Genomic DNA, 23,048 nt, shown 5'->3' with positions numbered 1-23,048 from the left:
TTGTCAAAATGTTCTTCCTATATAACATTTTCTCAGAATTTTATTTCCATAGAAAATTTTGTCAAAATTTTATTTCTGTAGAAAATTTTGTCAAAATTTTTTTATGTCAAATTTTTATTTCTATAGAAACTTTTTGCCAAAACCTTCGATAGAAAATTTTTGCCAAAATTTTATTTCGATAGAAAATTTTGTCTAAATTTTATTTCGATAGAATATTTTTGCAAAATTTTATTTCTATAGAAAATATTTGCAACATTTTATTTCTATAAAAAACTTTTGCAAAATTTTATTTATGTAGAATTTTTTTTTTTTGCAAAATTGTATTTCTATAGAAATTTTTTTCAGAATTTTATTTCTATTGAAAATTTGGCAAAATTTTATTTCTTCAGAAAATTTTTTCAAATTTTTATTTCTATAGAAAATTTTGTCAAACTTCTATTTCTATAGAAAATTTTCTCAAAATTTTATTTCTATAGAAAATTTTCTCAAAATTTTATTTCTATAGAAAATTTTCTCAAATTTTTATTTCTATAGAAAATTTTCTGAAAATGTTATTTCTATAGAAAATTTTCTGAAAATTTTATATCTATAGAAAATTTTCTCAGAATTTTATTTCTATAGAAACTTATAAATTTTATGTCAAATTTTTATTTCTATAGAAAATTTTTGCCAACATTTTATTTCAATAGGAAATTTTTGCAAAATTTTATAGAAATCAAATTTTTACAAAATTTTCTATAGAAATCAAATTTTGACAAAATTTTCTATAGAAATTAAATTTTGACAAAATTTTCTAAAGAAATAAAATTTTGACAAAATGTTCTATAGAAATAAAAATTTGACAAAATGTTCTATAGAAATAAAAATTTGACAAAATTTTCTATAGAAATAAAATGTTGACAAAACTTTCTATAGAAATAAAATTTTGACAAAATTTTCTATAGAAATAAAATTTTGACAAAATTTTCTATAGAAATAAATTTTTGACAAAATTTTCTATAGAAAAAAAAAATTTGACAAAATTTTCTATAGAAATAAAATATTGAGAAAATTTTCTATAGAAATAAAATGTTGACAAAATTTTCTATAGAAATCAAATTTTGACAAAATTTTTTTATAGAAATCAAATTTTGACAAAATTTTTCTATAGAAATAAAATTTTGACAAAATGTTCTATAGGAATAAAAATTTGACAAAATTTTCTATAGAAATAAAATTTTGACAAAATTTTCTATAGAAATAAAATTTTGACAAAATTTTCTATAGAAATAAAATTTTGACAAAATTTTCTATAGAAATAAAATTTTGACAAAATTTTCTGTAGAAATAAAATTTTTACAAAATTTTCTATAGAAATAAAATTTTTAAATTTTTGACAAAAATTTCTATAGAAATAAAATGTTGACAAAATTTTCTATAGAAATAAAATTTTGACAAAATTTTCTGTAGAAATAAAAGTTTGACAAAATTTTCTATAGAAATAAAATTTTGACAAAATTTTCTATAGAAATAAAATTTTGATAAAATTTTCTATAGAAATAAAATTTTGCAAAATAAGATTTTTTGTTTGGTAGTTTTTTGGTAAAATGTTCTCCAAATTTTGGTAGGTTATTTTGGGGTCGAGTGGCAACCGTGTTCCAGGGGTCATTTCTTGGTGACATGATAAATTTTTTTTCAAAATCGACAATTTTTCGCCCTTTTAAGTATTCAAGTGTTTTTCTCTTTCAAGTTCAACGAAGCTCTCTGCTCTATAGAGTTCCTTTCAAAAAATCCAACGAATTTGCAATTGATTGAATTGCATTCAAAGCCATGACATGTTTGTAATATAACTTAACATTGAGATTTTGTTTCTTTTTCGAGCTTTATAATATTTCATTCGGTTGCCTTTTATGTTTTTCAATCCGAAATCTTTGCTTTAATGACTTATCGCTCCAATAATTTTCAAGTGCGATGTATGCTATGCGGGTTTTCTTTTTTTTTGGTTTCTATGTTCTGCTGTATTCGTTAAAAAAATAATTAAAGTTTCTTTTGCTCTTACGTGGCTTTAATTTTTTTGCTTAATATTGCACCTTTGGATAAGAAATGGTAACACACAGTGCAAAAATAAAATATACTTGGGTCCAAAGATTTTTGCATAAATATTTTGGGGCAGTGAAACCTTTGAAAGTTGGCGACTCTAAAAACAGGACTGTGTACAGTTGTCACCTTTCATAATTGGACCTTAAATGTGGACAAAAACAAGTTAGGCGACCGTGGTTATCTAGAATCTGTTTAAATGCAAATGCAAATGGCAACATGCAACCTTATACAGCAAATCTTCTTGGAATGGGAAGGACCGCCGATGGACATCCTGTAAGGATGGCAAACACATTTGGATCCATTTTTATGATAACTGTGATGACGTACTTGGATTGAAGTACAATGACTACTGTTAGACTCTTACTCACTATTTTATTTAGAATTCATTAGATTTTTAATAAAATTTTTTAATAAAATTTTCTTTTTCTCTTTCCAGGTAAGTTCCCCTTTTACTGTATACCATGTGTAAGTTTCTTATAATATTTAATAGATTTTTTTATAGTATGTCCTTTCACTGGATTTGTGAATTAATTTCCAGCGTAAAATTTGTGTTGGTTCTATAAAGAATCTCATATTTTTTTTAAATTAATATCTTAATTTTTTTATGTTTCATATTATATATTAAAAACTACTTTAGTTTTTAGCATGATTTTTTGTAATTCATTTTATTTAAACCACCAAAAATATTAAGTGGAATTTATTTAAATTGGGGTTTTTGGGAGCAATTTTATTTTTACTTTTACAACGGGCCCACTGTTCCAAAACTTTTGGCTTTTCACAAATACTTTTCTTTTTACTTTTAATGAAGACTTTTGTGATTGTGAAAGCTAAGCTCAAGCCCTTGCCAATGAACCTAGTTTCTATAACGCACGAGGCTTAGTTTTGGCACAGTGGGCTCCGTTGTAAAAATTTTTTAAAAAAGTATTTTCAAATTTGCGCTTTTCACAAATACTTTTCTAATGAAGACTATCGTGGGTATGAAAGCTGAGCTCAAGCCCTTTCCAATGAACCTAGTCTTTATACCTCACGAGGCTTAGTTTTGGCACAGTGGGCTCCGTTGTAAAAATTTGTTGAAAAAGTATTTTCCAATTAGCGCTTTTCACAAATACTTTACTAATGAAGAGTTTTGTGATTATGAAAGCTGAGCTCTAGCCTTTTCCAATGAACCTAGTCTTTTTACCGCACGAGGCTTAGTTTTGGCACAGTGGGCTCCGTTGTAAAAATTTGTTGAAAAAGTATTTTCCAATTTGCGTTTTCACAAATACGTTTCTAATGAAGACTATCGTGGGTATGAAAGCTGAGCTCAAGCCCTTTCCAATTAACCTAGTCTCTATACCGCACACGGCTTAGTTTTGGCACAGTGGTCTCCGTTGTAAAAATTTGATGAAAAAGTATTTTCCAATTAGCGCTTTTCACAAATACTTTACTAATGAAAAGTTTTGTGATTGTGAAAGCTAAGCTCAAGCCCTTTCCAATGAACCTAGACTCTATACCGCACACGGCTTATGTTATGCATAGCAAGCCTAATAGTAAAAATTCGAATTTGAAAAACTAAATTCGTATTTAAAGTGATGGTTTGTGCCTCGGCTAAGTTTTTTGCTGCAAATTTCAAATTCGAATTTATCTTCACACACATGAATTTTCGTTATTAAATTGTACACTTTAGAAAATACCCCAAAATTATGCTATTAAAAATATAGCTTAAGTTTTAACCTTAGAAGATAGGCAGTGGTTGTTGTGAAATTCTTAAAAAATACAGAAAGAAAACTTAAATTCAATGTTATAAAACCTAGATTTAAAGTTGCCTTGATTCCTGAAATTATTTTTATTTGAAAGCAATCGCGACTTTTGTGACGCCTAAAAATAGGCAAAGAAAATTTTTGTGTATTAGGTTAACCTGGTTCTCCCATCAAAACTATTCATTTCAAGGACTGATTTTCAATGAAATTAAGATAGAATAATTGTTGGGTTTATTTAGTTCTAATTTGAAATAAAAAACGCGACTTTATAATTTCATAGAAAAAAAACTTGAAAACATTTATTAATTCGTATTTTTAATTATTCAAAATACTGTGTTATTTTTTTTTGTTACTTTTTGAAAATAATTGTGCCACCTTTTATGGGAAGGGACAATTTTTGGTGCCACTTTTGAAGTGTCACAAAAAGTATCACTCCCCCATAAAAAATTGCACTTTCACATTGAAACAATTAAGAAGATTGCCACTGTGTATTAAAAAACTCATGGCATACTTTTAGGCAATTATCGCTTACAGTGAAAATATTATGGTAAAAATAAAAATTTGATGAAAGTCAAAATTTTCAATAATTTTCTAAGACTACTTAATTTTTCACATTGAAACAATAAGAAGATTGCCACTGTTTATTAAAAAAAACTCATGGCATACTTTTAGGCAATTATCGCTTACAGTGAAAATATTATGGTAAAAATAAAAATTTGCTGAACGTCAACATTTTCAATAATTTTCTTAGATGACTAAATTTTTCACATTGAAACAATAAGAAGATTGCCACTGTTTATTAAAAAAACTCATGGCATACTTTTAGGCAATTCTCGCTTACAGTGAAAATATTATGGTAAAAATAAAAATTTGATGAACGTGAAAATTTTCAATAATTTTCTTAGACGACTTAATTTTTCACATTGAAACAATTAAGAAGATTGCCACTGTTTATTTAAAAACCTTATGGCATACTTTTAGGCAATTCTCGCTTACAGTCAAAATATTATGGTAAAAATAAAAATTTGCTGAACGTCAAAAATTTCAATAATTTTCTTAGACGAATTAATTTTTCACATTGAAACAATTAAGAAGATTGCTACTGTTTATTAAAAAAACTCATGGCATACTTTTAGGCAATTCTCGCTTACAGTGAAAATATAATGGTAAAAATAAAAATTTGCTGAACGTCAAAATTTTCAATAATTTTCTTAGATGACTAAATTTTTTAATTTGATTAATGTGGATGCCGATATAGACGAAGTGTACATGACAAATTTCTTTAATGAAGATTATGAATTTCTCCTTTTTCAGTGTAGTCATCATGTCATCATTATTGTCAGGCATTGAAGTGAAGTAGTTTTTTTTAACAAATTTTCTACAAGGATTATGAGGATTTTTGTTACTACCTTCTCTCAAGCAAAAGTTGCTTTGGTGGTATTGCGTCGATGGTGTTGGAGTGGTTCATTTTCCCCCTTTCACTGTTTTTTAATGGTAACACGCATAAGAGACATCAGCAAACAGAATTTCAAATAAAGTTTTTGATGATGACACATCCTGGGAAATTTTGTGTGTTTCCCCAAGTGTGTTGCAACACACTTTCTCTCAAGGATACCGGCTTAATTAGTCATTCAAAACTTGTAAGCTTATGAGAGAACAACAAACATCTTGTCTACTTGTAATTTTGTGTGGCGAAAAACAAAAAACAAAAAATGCAAATAATGAATGAAAGTTTTGTTTTCATCCCAATTCTTAGAAAACTTTCTATGGGAATGACCTTCAATTAAATTTAAAAAGGAAATTCTTTTAAAATCGTAAGACATAAAACCTCTTTGTGGCCCATTTATTTTCTATGTTCAAGTTAAAATCTTCCATTCAAAGAATTTAAATTTAATTAAGTTTTTAAACATTTTCAGTGGTAGTCGTACTCTTCAATTAAAGTGAGATCATTAAAACATTTTGATTATCGTATACAAATTCCTATAAAATAGAAAGTTTTTGATTGGATAGCAAACCATCTATGGTATGTTTAAGTATTAGCGATATGAATCGTAAGAATCAATTAAGAACAATGAATTATCGTTTTTTGTTGTAAGATTTTGAATGTAGAATAATTAAATCATAAATTTTGATGTGGGGATAGGAAACATAAATATTCAATCTGGAAAACTGGCATAACCGCCTCGATAAATGTTCACTCTATATTAATTTTATTACAAAAAGAAATTGAAATTTAATTGGATTCTTTTGGAGTGAAAGTTCTTGACCCTAGTAGCCTCCAACTCATATATATGTATATACACAAATTAATCCTCGTACATATGTTTTGTCTCGAGTGTAATTACTAGGGGTTTTAGGGCACTAGGCAAATATTTACTTAAAATTGTATTTCTATAGAAAATTTTGTCAAAGTTTTATTTCTATAGAAAAATTTGTCAAAGTTTTATTTCTATAGAAAATTTTGTCAAAATTTTATTTCTATCGAAAATTTTGTCAAAATTTTATATCTATAGAATATTTTGTCAAAATTTTATTTCTTTATAAAATTTTGTCAAAATTTTATATCTATAGAATATTTTGTCAAAATTTTATATCTATAGAATATTTTGTCAAATTTTATTTCTATAGAAAATTTTGTCAAAATTTAATTTCTATAGAAAATTTTGTCAAAATTTTATTTCTATAGAAAATTTTGCCAAAATTTTATTTCTATAGAAAATTTTGCCAAAATTTTATTTCTATAGAAAATTTTTTCAAAATTTAATTTCTATAGAAAATTTTGTCAAAATTTTATTTCTATAGAAAATTTTGCCAAAATTTTATTTCTATAGAAAATTTTGCCAAAATTTTATTTCTATAGAAAATTTTGTCAAAATTATATTTCAATGGAAATTTTTTCAAAATTTTATTTCTATAGAAAATTTTGTCAAAATTTTATTTCTTTATAAAATTTTGTCAAAATTTTATTTCTATAGAAAATTTTGTCAAAATTTTATTTCTATAGAAAATTTTGTCAAATTTTATTTCTATAGAAAATTTTGTCAAAATTTAATTTCTATAGAAAATTTTGTCAAAATTTTATTTCTATAGAAAATTTTGCCAAAATTTTATTTCTATAGAAAATTTTGCCAAAATTTCATTTCTATAGAAAATTTTGTCAAAATTTTATTTCTCCAGAAAATTTTGTCAAAATTTTATTTCTACAGAAAATTTTGTCAAAATTTTATTTCTACAGAAAATTTTGTCAAAATTTTATGTCTATAAAAAATTTTATTTCTATAGAAAATTTTGTCAAAATTTTATTTCTTTATAAAATTTTGTCAAAATTTTATTTCTATAGAAAATTTTGTCAAAATTTTATTTCTATAGAAAATTTTGTCAAATTTTATTTCTATAGAAAATTTTGTCAAAATTTAATTTCTATAGAAAATTTTGCCAAAATTTTATTTCTATAGAAAATTTTGCCAAAATTTTATTTCTATAGAAAATTTTGTCAAAATTTAATTTCTATAGAAAATTTTGTCAAAATTTTATTTCTATAGAAAATTTTGCCAAAATTTTATTTCTATAGAAAATTTTGCCAAAATTTTATTTCTATAGAAAATTTTGTCAAAATTATATTTCTATAGAAAATTTTGCCAAAATTTTATTTCTATAGAAAATTTTGCCAAAATTTTATTTCTATAGAAATTTTTGTCAAAATTATATTTCAATGGAAATTTTTTCAAAATTTTATTTCTATAGAAAATTTTGACAAAATTTTATTTCTTTATAAAATTTTGTGAAAATTTTATTTTTATAGAAAATTTTGTCAAAATTTTATTTCTATAGAAAATTTTGTCAAATTTGATTTCTATAGAAAATTTTGCCAAAATTTTATTTCTATAGAAAAATTTGCCAAAATTTTATTTGTATAGAAAAAATTGCCAAAATTTTATTTCTATAGAAAATTTTGACAAAATTTTATTTCTAAAGAAAATTTTCTCAAAATTTTATTTCTATAGAAAATTTTGCCAAAATTTTATTTCTATAGAAATTTTGCCAAAATTTTATTCCTATAGAAAATTTTGTCAAAATTTTATTTCTATAGAAAATTTTGACAAAATTTTATTTCTATAGAAAATTTTGCCAAAATGTTATTTCTATAGAAAATTTTGCCAAAATTTTATTTTTATAGAAAATTTTGTCAAAATTTTATTTCTATAGAAAATTTTACCAAAATTTTATTTCTATAGAAAATTTTGTCAAATCTTTATTTCTATAGAAAATTTTGTCAAAATTTTATTTCTATAGAAAATTTTGTCAAAATTTTATTTCTATAGAAAATTTTGCCAAAATGTTATTTCTATAGAAAATTTTGCCAAAATTTTATTTTTATAGAAAATTTTGTCAAAATTTTATTTCTATAGAAAATTTTACCAAAATTTTATTTCTATAGAAAATTTTGTCAAATTTTTATTTCTATAGAAAATTTTTACAAAATTTTATTTTTCTAGAAAATTTTGTCAAAATTGTAATTCTATAGAAAATTTTCTCAAAATTTTATTTAAATTTTTTTTTTAAATTTTATTTGTATAGAAAATCTTGGCAAAATTTCTATAGAAAATTTAGTCAAAATTTTGTTTTATTTGTTGTTTTGATATTAGTTTAAAAACCATTGCGTTCACTAAACTACAAGTGTAGCTTAACCAACAGAGGAAATGAATGTTTGTCAAATTTATTTGGGCAAAGCCCTATAGACTGCAAGATGGTTGGATGGACGCACGTTTCGGAATTACCACATTCCTCATCAGCATCCTCTACTTGCAGCAAAACTATCAACCAATTATCAGAATAAATTCGGGCAGTTCATTAAACCCAAAGTGAACCACACTTGAACCTTCCAAAAAAAAAGTTTATGATTGTGGGCTTTTGCCGAAATGCAATCTATAGGTCTTTTGCCGAAATGCAGTCTACACACAAAAAATTTTTTTTCTGATTCAATCACCAAATTAATTGATCCAATTAATTTTTTAATTGAAATGTCTTCAATCACGAAAATGATAGTATCAATCACAGTTTTAATTGGGCATAGAAAAAATTCTTGATTAAAAAATTAATTGATTTTTTTCAGCAAATTTCAATTAATTTTTTAATTGATTCAATTAAAAATTTAATTGATGTTGATTGCAAAACTCAATTAATTTATTAATTAAAAAAGGTAACTATTTTTAATTACTTTCTGAATTGGCTTAGAGTTTTTATTTGGACTAACAAATGATTGTTTGAAATACATTTTTAATTAAAAATTTAAAACAAATCAGCACTTTTTTTAACTGAATTAGTCTTCCGAATTAGATTAAAAAGTTAATTGTATCAATTAATTTTTTAATTACAAATTTTAAAATTTTCAATCATTGACTTAATTAACTTAATGTTTCTATCATGATTAAAAAGTTAATTGTATCAATTAATTTATTAATTGAAAAAATTTTCAACTTCAATTAACTTTTTAATTGGAAATATTTTGGTGATATTTTTTTCTGTGTATAAGGCTTTGCCCAAATACATTTGACAAACATTCTTTTCCTCTGTTGGTTAAGCTACACTTGTAGTTTAGTCAATGCGTGATTTTAAGCTGAAATCAAAAACAAAAAATAGAAATAAAATTTTGAGACAAATTTCTATAGAAATAAAATTTTGAGAAAATTTTCTATAGAAATAAAATTTTGACAAAATTTTCCATAAAAATAAAATTTTGCCAAAATTTTCTATAGAAATAAAATTTTGACAAAATTTTCTATAGAAATAAAATTTTGACAAAATTTTCTATAGAAATAAAATTTTTGTAAAAGTTTTCTATAGAAATAAAATTTTTGTAAAAATGTTCTATAGAAATAAAATTTTGACGAAAGTTTCTATAGAAGGTTTTCTCAAAATTTTATATCTATACAATATTTTCTCAAAATTTTTATTTATAAAAAATTTCTATAAAAAAATGTTGTCAAAATATTATTTCTATAGAAAATGTTCTCAAAATTTTATTTCTACAGAAAATTTTGTCAATTTTTGTTTTTTTCTGTAGAAATGGTCAAAATTTTATTTCTGTAGATAATTCGCTCAAAATTTATTTTTTTTTTGTCTTTTCTATAGAAATAAAATTTTGACAACATTTTCTATAGACATAGAAATTTTGACAAAATTTTCTATATAAATAAAATGTTGACAAACTTTTCTATAGAAATAAAATTTTTGTCAAAATTTTCTATAGAAATAAAATGTTGACGAAAGTTTCTATAGAAGGTTTTCTCAAAATTTTATTTCTATACAATATTTTCTCAAAATTTTTATTTATAGAAAATTTCTATAAAAAATGTTGTCAAAGTATTATTTCCATAGAAAATGTTCCCAAAATTTTATTTCTACAGAAAATTTTGTCAATTTTTGTTTTTTCTATAGAAATGGTCAAAATTTTTTTCCGTAGATAATTCGCTCAAAATTTATTTTTTTTTTGTCTTGAGTGTAATTCATAAATGGTACGTACTAAGAAATGTATGATCATCATAAGATCACACTTATCTGCAAAACTATTTTTATTATTATTTTATTGTGAACCCCTATTAAGCTCATGTGTAGTGATTTTTGTACTGGTGTTATTATTTAAATTTATTCTTCACAATCGCATGCCATGAATTATCATTTAAAACTCATTGAACAAAGTGCTCTTATAAAATTTTCAGAACATTCTTTTATTGAGTGTAATATTTAAATAAATTAAAATCGCACTTTAGGAGTGATAGACTACCCAGCAATAACCCGAAAGTAGTTGAGATGAAAAACCGCTTACGTGGAGCAATACCCCGACCCCAATAATGGGTTACCAGCAGCCAATGATTTCGGTTATCATAAATCAAAATTTCATGAGTTGTTTATTTCTCCCGAACTATATTGTTTGCCCATATCTCGTCCATACTTACAATTTAAGTCCTGGTAATGTTGCAGGGAAGTACTTTCCTTGTAGCACATGTCCTTGAGAAAGTAAACAAGACTTCCATTTAAATGTAATTGCTTACCAATTTGGATCTAAGTTACCTCCAAATTTATTTAAAAATGAGAGTTTTTGCTGGGAATCTCCACCGCTTTTTTTTAATATTCTCAGCTCTTAACATCAAAAACAAAAATTTTCTTAAATCTCGATTTTTTTTTATTTACACAGTGGAATTGTGAATTCAATTGATTGTTGACTTTGGTTTGTTGGTTCACACCAGTCAAGTCAAGAATTGTTTCAAGTCCAGAATAAACAAAAGACTGCACACACAAAAGCCATTGAGTTCATTGAAGTTATTAAATGGCCATCACCACATGACCAAATATAGTTTAGGCCAATAAAACAAAGAACAAAAAAAAAGTATTAATTAAATACCCATAAGAAAATCAATAAATCAGAAATTAAAACAAACATCAAGAACAAAAACTACCAACACTCTGTTCAGGCCCTGGCTATACAATTTTGCCATTTGTTAGTCAACAGAAATGGCTTCTCGTTTGTTGCTTCCTTAATGGGCCACAAAAACGTTTGTTGCCAATTTTGTGGTTGATGAAAGCCTAGTGTTTTGGCTCTACGATAGTGACAATTGGAAGAGGACGTCATAACGCCATTTTTATTATATTGAAGATGGAATTCTATTGAAAATGGAACTTTTGTAATCTAAAAGGCGGCTATATATGGGTCTCTATTCCCTACGATAAGATCACATGCATAAATACACTCTAAAAAATTAAAAAAAAAATCGTTTCTATAACATGAGTTATAGAACCAAAATATTTTCAATTAAAATTTTAATTGAATTCTCAAATATATTCAATTAATAATTTAATTGATTAAAACAGTTTTTTAATTAAAAGAAAAATTTTTCACAAAATTTTTTCCAATTGAAGTCTTAATTGAGTTTTAAAAAATATTCAATTAAAGATTTAATTGATTCAACCAAAACCAAAAGCAATCACAAAAATGAAATAAATTTTTTAATTGGATCAATTAATTTTTTAATTGACTTTGAATTAATTTTTGAGTTGATACTACCATTTCTGTGATTGAAGACATTTCAATTAAAAATTAATTGGATCAATTAATTTCGTGATTGAATTAGAAAAATAATTTTTGGGTGTGTAGGCTATTAGTATTGTCTATTCCCTGCAATTCATTGGACTTTACCCAGTTAAATAAAAATCAATGCAATCAATGCATACTAATAAGGAACTTCAATGAAGACTGCAACTTTCTCTTATGGGGTTGCCAATTTTTTTTCTTAAAAATTTTAAATGTTATAAAAACCATTACTCAAAAATAGTGCAAACAACTTATTATAAATTTCCTTTTCTGAAGTTAGGAAAGAATCGAGCTACTTCATATCTGAAACGGCCTTTTAAAATTTTTGCAAAATTTTATTTCTATAGAAAATTTTGTCAAAATTTGTTTTCTATAGAAAATTTTTGCAAATTTTTTTTCTATAGAAAATTTTGTCAACATTTTTTTTTTCTATAGAAAATTTTGTCAAAATTTTATTTCTACAGGAAATTTTGTCAAAATTTTACTTCTATAGAAAATTGTATCAAAATCTAATTTCTATAGAAAATTTTCTCAAAATTTTATTTCTAAAGTTTCTATAGAAACTTTTGTCAAGATTATATTTCTATAAAAAATTTTGTCAAAATTTTTTTTTTATATAGAAAATTGTATCAAAATTTTATTTATATAGAAAATTGTATCAAAATCTTATTTATATAGAAAATTTTGTCAAAATTTTATTTATATAGAGAATTTTGTCAATATTTTATTTCTATAGGAAATTTCGTCAAAATATTTATATATTTTATTTATATAGAAAATTTTGTCAAAATTTTATTTCTATAGAAAATTTTGTCACAATTTTACTTCTATAGAAAATTGTATCATAATCTAATTTCTATAGAAAATTTTCTGTCTATAGAAAATTTTCTCAAAATTTTATCGCTACACACAAAAAAAATTTTTTTGATTTCAATCACGAAAATCGCGGATTCAATCATTTTTTTAATTGAAATGTCTTCAATCACGAAAATGATAGTATCAATCACCCATTTTGATTGAAAACCAACAAGATTTTTAATTAAAAATTTAATTGACTTTTTTCACGGAATCAATTAATTGTGTGATTGAATCAATTAAAAACGTGATTGATTTTTAACATAAAATTCAATCACAGTTTTAATTGAATCAATTAAAATTTTAAATAATTTCTCGACAAAAATCAATCAACTATTTGATTCATTCAATTAAATAATTAATTGAAATTGGCTATAAATTTCGATCAAAAAATTTATATATTGCGACCCCAAAATCGTAATTGTTTTTTCTTTTGAAATAAAAGAAAATATGTGTTTCTTATAAAACATATTTAATATTTTATTATTTTTTGAATTATGCAATAGACAAATAAATTTGGTTCTTGTCATTTGTGTTTTGTTCTAACATAACCCAGCTAGCATTTTTGTCGTTTTTTAAGCACTTTCGAGTCTTTTTCGAGTCTACTTGGCGATTAAAAAGGCAGAATATGAGCTCAATTTATGAACATAAAAGACTCTTTTGTCGGGAGAAAAACGTGACTACCCGCGACTCTTCTTTATAAATCATTTATGAGTCTTCTTCTATATTATTTTAGAGTCTTTTTCGACTCATTTTCTAGTAGCATTAAAGTCTTTTTTGAATCGTTTTTTGATCAGTTTTAGTCTTATTATACCTCATCTGCGATTCTTTTTCGAGTCGTTTTTCAATTATGATTATAATCCCTTACGAGTCTTTAATGGATCACATATTACTCTATTTATGAGTCACTTATGAGTCATTTAATAGTCATATTTATAATCGCAAATGACTCTTCTAAGTGCATTTTTGAGTCGGTTTTCTGAACCCTTTCCCTTTAATTAATAATACGTGTTTTTTATTAATATAAATATTTATTATTAATATTTGTATTATAATTATTTTAATTAACCCTTATATTATGTTTGGGGTCATCTGATGATGATATGGTATTTTTCATCAGCGCATTTCTTAATGTTGGAATATAATTAAAAGTTCTTACTACTCAGCAAGAATTCACTACATGTCAACAAATTATGCGTTGAGTAGTAAGAACTTTTATTTATATTCCAACAGTAAGAAATGCGCGGATGAAAAATGCGACGTGGGTCATCAAATGACCCCAACATAATATAAGGGTTAAAATACTTAGTATTTAATAACAAAATTATAAATAACAATCATTTGTTAATATTTTTTTAAATGAAAAAAAAAAAACAATTAATTTTAATAAAATTAAATAAAAAAATATATATACGTAATCACTTCTTTTCGTTTTTGTCAAACGATCCTTAGCATGGACAAAATGTTTTTGTAATACGACATTTATTTCCCTGTCTGTCGTTTCGTATTTATGTCATATATATCTAAAAATATATAAGTGATTTTCTTGTAATAAAATTTAATTATTATTTGTATTATAAATATTTACTTACTTTTAATTAAAGTTATTATGAAAGATTTTTCAGCACTGGGCGTAGTGCTAGTCCGCTTCCAGCCATATAATGTAGCCAGTTCATCGGAATATACTTTCCGAACTGAATATTCTAAAAAATTGTGTGTGTCCTTCTCCGCCGGTTTTTGCTGTAACCTCTTTCTAAAAAATGTAAACAGTGTTAAGAAAAATTATAAATTATCAATTTTATTTGTTAGTTTGTTTCGTCGTCTTTCATACTTACAATTTGTTTCAGCTTTTCTTCATTTTCCTGTAGCAAATTCTCAAATTCATTTAAATCGATTTTATTATTAAATGGAAGTTTCTGACAATATTTCTGACAATATTATAGAGATTGCCCCGTTAAAATTGTGATTTAAATAAAAAAACACTTGCAATAAATCTGTAAAATCATTATTTGATCACCAAAAGTACTCGAAGATGACTCCTTTAGACGATTTTAAATCGAACACATTTTATGCCCATTAGCGCAAGTCATTTCCGTGCCATTTTTTGGTCCCGTAACTGTTTAAGCAGTTTTTGATTACCAAAAGTACTCGAAGATGACTCCTCTAGACGGTTTTTGTTAGATTTTTGTTATTTTTTGTTGTATTTTATAACGAACTCATTTTACGCCCATTAGCGCGAGTCATTTTCGTATCGTATTATAATCACATAACTGACATAGCAGTTTTTGATCTCCTAAAGTACTCGAATATGACTCATTTACATGATTTTTGTTAAAACAATCACCCAAATGCTAGCTGGGAACTTACAAATACAACTACTATCAATAACAACTATAGGGTGAAAAAAATAAATTATATAAATCATTATCTTCCTTATAATAATAACCATGTGAGCATGTTCCTTCTAATATGTAGATGCGCTTAGATTTCCAATAAATCAGCAGCCTGTAAGCTAAATTAGTTTTTCTGAAAGTAAACAGAATAATTTGAATTTAATTTTGTTCAATTAAAAGTTAATTTTGTTTAACATTACCTGCATAGAATATCAAGTTCAATTCTTAATTCCAGGTTGCAGATTTATAATCTTCTTTTGCAGTTGTAGTCTTTTAGCATAAAAAGGTGTATTAAGGAGCTCGGTAATTTAATTTTAGTAACCATTCCTTTCCAAACTTTCTACACATTAAAATCATCTTTTAAACCAATCAAAGACGAAAATAATGGGAAAGCAATGTAATATTTTGTATTATATTGATGGTACTTTGCAAATTCTGGAAAAAGAAAAAAATATAAATGGAAAATACATATTTTTATTATTATCGGATATTTTTCATATTTTTAAATCCAAAAGAAAGAACTTTTTTACCATTACATAATTCAGCTCATTAGTTTATATACCAGATATACTGCTCTCTACTTGGGTTCAAACTGAAAAAGGCAGGTAAAACAAAAATGCAATTTAATGCCAACGCTACTTCGCAACTTCAAGGTGAATCTTCCAACAAACCCATACCGCTCTTGGTTTTAAGAAAACTAGGAGTGAAAAAAGTTTATAATTTTAAAAGATCAATACGGTACCCACTTTTTTATTGCAAACATATTATTATATATTTGATAAAATGATGGAGTTGGTGGGATTGATTGGTCAATTTCACGAAATAAAATTGGTCACTAAAAGAAATGAATAAAAAATATATTATTTTAGTCCGTTTAATGTAAATAGGCTTCAATGGAAAAAGGTATTCACATTTCACAATTTCTTACCTTCAATAAACGTAGATTGTTTTCCATTTTTACAATACCACAAAACACAAACACAGGTAATTTCAAATGCGTTCTGTCATATATTTTTTTCAAACCTTTACCACGTGTCCGTTTGTTGTTGCACACTTTATTTATTTCAACCCTTTGCTATGATTTGTTGTTGCGTTCGAAATATTTATGCACACATTTTGAATGCAGCAGACAGAATGTCGCCAATCATGTTTTTCAATTTACGCGAAAAACAAAAATTCAACCGTTCGTTACGAGTTACTTCCACAGACTGATCTCTCCATTATACATTGTTGAATAAACACCCATTCTCTTGTTCTCTTTTCGCTGTTTCCATTGCTCAAAATTATTCAGTTTCAATCACAAAGGTGATTGGATCAATCACATGTGTAATTGGAAACGGAAAAAATTTCAATCACGTTTGTAATTGAAAATTATTTCCGAATTGATTAACAAATTGATTGAATCAATTAATATTTTAATTGGAAACGTAACAAATATCAATCATTTTTTAATTGGTTTTTATTCGGATTTGATTAAATAATTAATTGAATCAATTAACATATTAATTGAATCCGTTTCCAAATTCAATTAAGTGTTTAATTGAAAAAATTTTGGTGATAATTTTTTGTGTGTATAGAAAATTTTTTGCAAAATTTTATTTCTATAGAAAATTTTGTCAAAATTTTATTTCTATAGAAAATTGTATCAAAATCTAATTTCTATAGAAACTTTTGTCAAGATTATATTTCTATAAAAAATTACGTCAAAATTTTATTTCTATAGGAAATTTTGTCAAAATTTTATTTTTATAGAAAATTTTGTCAAAATTTTTTTTTTTCTATAGAAAATTGTATCAAAATTTTATTTATATAGAAAATTGTATCAAAATCTTATTTATATAGAAAATTTTGTCAAAATTTTTTTTATATAGAGAATTTTGTCAATATTTTATTTCTATAGGAAATTTCGTCAAAATATTTATATATTTTATTTATATAGAAAATTTTATTTCTATAGAAAATTTTGTCACAATTTTACTTCTACAGAAAATTGTATCAAAATCTAATTTCTATAGAAAATTTTCTCAAAATTTTATTTCTATAGAAAATTTTTTGCAAAATTTTATTTCTATAGAAAATTTTGTCATAATTTTATTTCTATAGAAAATTGCATCACAATCTAATTTCTATAGAAACTTTCGTCAAGATTATATTTCTATAAAAAATTTTGTCAACATTTTATTTCTATAGAAACTTTTGTCAAAATTTTACTTCTATAGAAAATTGTATCAAAATCTAATTTCTATAGAAAATTTTCTCAAAATTTTATTTCTATAGAAAATTTTTTGCAAAATTTTATTTCTATAGAAAATTTTTTGCAAAATTTTATTTATATAGAAAATTGTATCAAAATTTTGGCAAAACTTTATTTCTATAAAAAATTTTGTCAACATTTTATTTCTATAGAAACTTTTGTCAAAATTTTACTTCTATAGAAAATTGTATCAAAATCTAATTTCTATAGAAAATTTTCTCAAAATTTTATTTCTATAGAAAATTTTTTGCAAAATTTTATTTCTATAGAAAATTTTTTGCAAAATTTTATTTATATAGAAAATTGTATCAAAATTTTGTCAAAACTTTATTTCTATACAAAATTTTGTCAAAATTTTATTTCTATAAAAAAGTTTTGTTGTTTTTCCATTAGAAATTTTGTCAAAAAAATTTTTTTTTCTACAGAAAATTTTGTCAATTTTTTTTCTATAGAAAATTGTGTCAATTTTTTTTCTATAGAAAATTTTGTCAAAATTTTATTTCTATAGAAAATTTTGTGAAAAATTTTTTTCTATAGAAAATTGTATCAAAATCTAATTTCTACACTGAAAAAAATATTTACGTGTTATTAAAGATTATGCAACTTAAATTTTAGGATGTGAAATTTAGAAAATATTAAGGACAAATTTCTCTAAAATAAAGACAATTTAATTAAATTAAAGTTTATAATCTTTGCTTTAAAAATTTTTTTCATTAAATTTAGGACACCAATTTTGTGAATTTGCGTCCCTCCGTTAAAGTCGCATGTCTTTGAACTAAGGCTAATTTTCCTTAAAGTAAAGAAACACATTTTCGATTTAAAGAACTTGTCCTTAAATTAACTGAAATATTGAAACTTTAGATTTAAGATAAAAACGCTTCAAATATAGGCTAAGACTTATTTTAAGGATTTAGCGTCTTGGGTTTAAAGTTTTTTTTTTGGAATTAAGAAAACATTTTTTACTTTGAAGTATCCGTTATAATTTGGGTTTTTAAACTGGCATTTGTTTATACGTGAGTACTTTTATTAATTAACCGCGAAAAGGGAATGAAAAATTGATAAATGAGATTTGTATCTTAATTTTAATTTTATAGATCCTAGATATAAAGCCAGTTAGGTCGCTGAAAAAATTTCTTTATTTTAAAGAAGCCGCGTCTTTGGCTCGGAATCAATACCAACATCCTTAAGGGAAGGTCAAAATCTTTGGATCCAAGTAAACTTTTTTTGAGTGTATAGAAAGTTCTGTCAAAATTATATTTCTATAGAAAATTTTTTGCAAGATTTTATTTCTATAGAAAAGTTTGTCAAAATTGTCTTTCCATAGGAAATTTTGTCAATTTTTTTTTCTAAGGAAAATTTTGTCAATTTTTTTTCTGTAAAAAATTGTATCAATTTTTTTTTCTATAGAAAATTTTGTGAAAATTTTATTTCTATAGAAAAATTTTTCAAAATTTTATTTCTATAGAAAACTTTGTCAATATTTTATTTCTATAGAAAATTTTGTAAAAAATTTATTTCTGTACAAAATTTTGTTTTTTATAGAACATTTTTTCAAAATGTTATTTTTATAGACAATTTTTTTTTCTATAGAAAATTACAAATGCTAATATAAGAATTATTCTTTAAATTTTTTTCGTTAAGTGTCTTCCACTCACAGTTGGCTGCACGTCCCAAAAAAAAATCACTGCATCAACATTAGATTGTTGATGTTATGGTTGTATTATCTATTGTAGTTTTCTATGTTTGTTTGCGAACGATAAAAAATTAATGAAATGAAGATGCCTTCAGACTAAATGATGAGGAATTCAGTTCAACAAGCATCACAACTTAAATTGGTTGGCAATTATGTTGTTACAATATACAACTATCTTATTGTGATGGCAGTAGAGATAAGAAAAAATATCTATAGACTAGTTTCGTCTTCATGGGGTTTTAATCTAATCTTAAATAAAGAGTCAATGGAATGATGATCTAGAATTAGATTTTATGATATTTGGAATTCTTATTTGAAATCAAAACAGTTTGTATTTGTTTTTTATCTTGTGATTGAAGGTTTAAAGATTGTAGACGTTGTGGATTTACAATAACACCTGTTGTTTCAGACTTTCATTGTTTTTCAAGCACTTTGAAAACAGTTGTATTGGATGAGAGTCTTAATGTATTTAGTGGGAATTTTATTTTTAAAAAATACTGGGTTAATAGGGGAGATGCTTAATACTCAAAGGCCTTGTAACAATGTGCGCATATTCAAAGAAATAGTTTGTGGGGCATTCTCCTAACTGAAATTCTTGACATTGTGGTAGATTTTGCAAAATTATACTCCCCACCTATGAGGTGGACACAACTTTTCAACAGGAATAACATTTTGACAAAATTTTCTATAGGAATAAAATTTTGATAAAATTTTCTATAGGAATAACATTTTCACAAAATATTCTACAGGAATAAAATTTTGACAAAATTTTCTATAGAAATAAAATTTTGACAAAATTTTCTATAAGAAAAACATTTTGGCAAAATTTTCTATAGCAATAAAATTTTACCAAAATTTTCTATAGAAATAACATTTTTTAAAAAATTTTCTATAGAAATAAAATTTTCTATAGAAATGAAATTTTTAGAAAATTTTCTATAGAAATAAAATTTTGACAAAATTTTCTATAGAAATAAAATTTTGACAAAATTTTCTATAGAAATAAAATTTTTACAGAATTTTCTATGGGAATAAAATGTTGACAAAATTTCCTATGGAAATAAAATTTTGACAAAATTTTCTTTAGAAATAAGATTTTGACAAAATTTTCTATAGAAATAAAATTTCTATAGGAATAACATTTTGCAAAAAATTTTCTATAGGAATAAAATTTTGCAAAAAATTTTCTATAGCAGTAAAATTTTGACAAAATGTTCTATAGAAACACTATTTTAACAAAATTTTCTATAGGAATAAAATTTTGACAAAATTTTCTACAGGAATAAAATTTTGACAAAATTTTCTATAGGAATAAAATTTTGATAAAATTTTCTATAGGAATAAAATTTTCACAAAATATTCTACAGGAATAAAATTTTGACAAAATTTTCTATAGAAATAAAATTTTGACAAAATTTTCTATAGAAATAAAATGTTGACAAATTTTTCTATGGTAATAATATTTTGACAAAATTTTCTATAGAAATAAAATTTTGCCAAAATTTTCTATAGAAGTAAAATTTTGACAAAATTTTCTATAGAAGTAAAATTTTGACAAAATTTTTTATAGAAATGAAATTTCTGTGTTGTTGTTTTTGATTTCAGCTTAAAACCATGCATTGACTAAACCACAAGTGTAGCTTAACCAACAGAGGAAAAGAATGTTTCTCAAATTTATTTGGGCAAAGCCCTATAGACTGCAAGATGGTTGGATGGACGCTCGTTTCGGAATTACCACATTCCTCATCTACTTGCAGTAAAATTTCGTCAAAATTTTCTATAGAAACGAAATTTTGACAAAATTTTGTATAGAAATTAAATTTTGGAAACATTTTCTATAGAAATAAAATTTTGGCAAAATTTTCTATAGAAATAAAATGTTGACAAAATTTTCTATAGAAATAAAATTTTGACAAAATTTCCTATAGAAATAAAATTTTGACAAACATTTCTATAGAAATAAAGTTTTGACAAAATTTTCTATAGGAATATAATTTTCTATAGAAATAAAATTTTGACAAAATTTTCTATATAGAAATAAAATTTTGACAAAATTTTCTATATAGAAATAAAATTTTGACAAAATTTCCTATAGAAATAAAATTTTGACAAAAATTTCTATAGAAATAAAATTTTGACAACATTTTCTATGGGAATAAAATTTTCGATAGAAATAAAATTTTGACAAAATTTTCTATAGATATAGAATTTTGACAAAATTTTCTATAAAAATAAAATTTTGACAAAAATTTCTATAGAAATAAAATTTTGACAAAATTTTCTATAGGAATAAAATTTTCTATAGACATAAAATTTTGACAAAATTTTCTATAAAAATAAAATTTTGACAAAATTGTCTATAAAAATAAAATTTTGAAAAAATGTTCTATAAGAATAAAATTTTGACAAAATTTTCTATAGAAATAAAATTTTGACTAAATCTTCTATAGAAATAAAATTTTGACAAAATTTTCTCTAGAAATAAATTTTTAACAAAATTTTCTAAAGAAATAAAATTTTGACAGAAATTTTCTTTAGGAATAAAATTTTCTATAGAAATAAAATTTTGTATAGAAATAAAATTTCTATACAAAATTGTATGGTTTTACTGCATTTTTTTTGCGGTTTTACTGAATTCAATGATCCTGTGCGCCAACTGATACTGCAATATCGTCATGTGACCTATCGTGAGATTGAAACAATCTTAGGCATTAGTGGGACCCCAGCATACATTCAATATTGCATGAATATTTGACCGTCAAAAATTTTTTTCGCTTTGAATCACACACAATTTGTTAGTATAAGGAATCTTGTCGATAGAAATGCTCCAAAAATGCGATCGCAGTGCTTCGAAACACACCTATAACGTCATGACAGGTGATGATTTTTGCGTATGATCCCGAAAGTATACAGCAGGCCACTGTATGTGTGTTTCCAGATGAGCCAAATCCAATAAAAGTTGCTCACTCACGAAGCACTTCCAGCAGGCCACTGTATGTGTGTTTCCAGATGAGCCAAATCCAATAAAAGTTGCTCACTCACGAAGCACTTCCAAGCAATGATCGTCTGTTTTTTCGGAAAAAATGAACATGTCGCAATCGTATCGCTAGAACAGTCAATTCTGAGTGGTACACAACAATTTGTTTAGAAGTTATCTTACAATAAATTAGGAAAACCAAACGCCGAAGACGGACCACTCTTCACCACGACAATGCGAGCTCTCTTACATATCGGCTCAAACAATTGCATTTGTGAGCACCTAAAAAAAATCGTCGTAGAATCGTTGTTAGTTTACCGAACGAGACTTTAATATGGGTATTGAATAAGCCTTCGGTCATGGTTTCATTTAGAACACGTGATGGAAGACCTTCCGTGGTAAGCTATCAAGGAATGTTTCGTAAAAAAATGCATGGTTACTAGTGATTGGTATGGCAAAAGTCATGACCAGTAGTTATTATACAAATATACCATAATTATAAAGATAATTATGTTGGGTTTATTTGATGGATTAATAGCCTTACTTTAAGGCCTACATTTACAAGGCCTCTTCCATTGCGTATCTGAATAAATTCCCTATTAGCTTTTAAAATCGAAGAGACCAACCCGAGTTAAACAATTTGACGATTGATCATTTCCAACAATTATCTTAAACGCAGCATGATTTGATAACATTCTGTGTTAAGAAAAAAATTAACAATTCTTTTTCATAATATAATATATGAATCGTTAAACGAAGCTTTTATATTTTTTAAAAGATCGGAGCATTTGTTTTTAAAAGCCTCCAACTCCTCCCCATTTTTCTCAAAAGACCATTTCTCAACGAACTAAAAAAAACAGAAAACATTGTCTGAATAGAGATGCACTTAATTGTGATGAGGAAGAAGAACAGGAAAAAAGGAAAGATTCTTGTAATTATTAATCATTTTAATGATATGATTAGAGAAGA

At 24.5% G+C, this 23,048-nt stretch overlaps 1 protein-coding gene across 2 annotated transcripts in view; it reads left to right on the top strand.

Annotated features, from left to right (window-relative positions):
- ena (ENAH actin regulator enabled) overlaps positions 1-23,048 on the top strand; it is a 195,494-nt gene that overhangs the window by 105,997 nt on the left and 66,449 nt on the right. The window lies entirely within an intron of this gene.

This window comes from Haematobia irritans, chromosome 5 (assembly GCF_050003625.1).
Source record: "Haematobia irritans isolate KBUSLIRL chromosome 5, ASM5000362v1, whole genome shotgun sequence".
In the NCBI taxonomy this organism is placed as follows: Eukaryota; Metazoa; Arthropoda; class Insecta; order Diptera; family Muscidae; genus Haematobia; species Haematobia irritans.
This window is presented reverse-complemented; position numbering and strand designations above follow the sequence as displayed.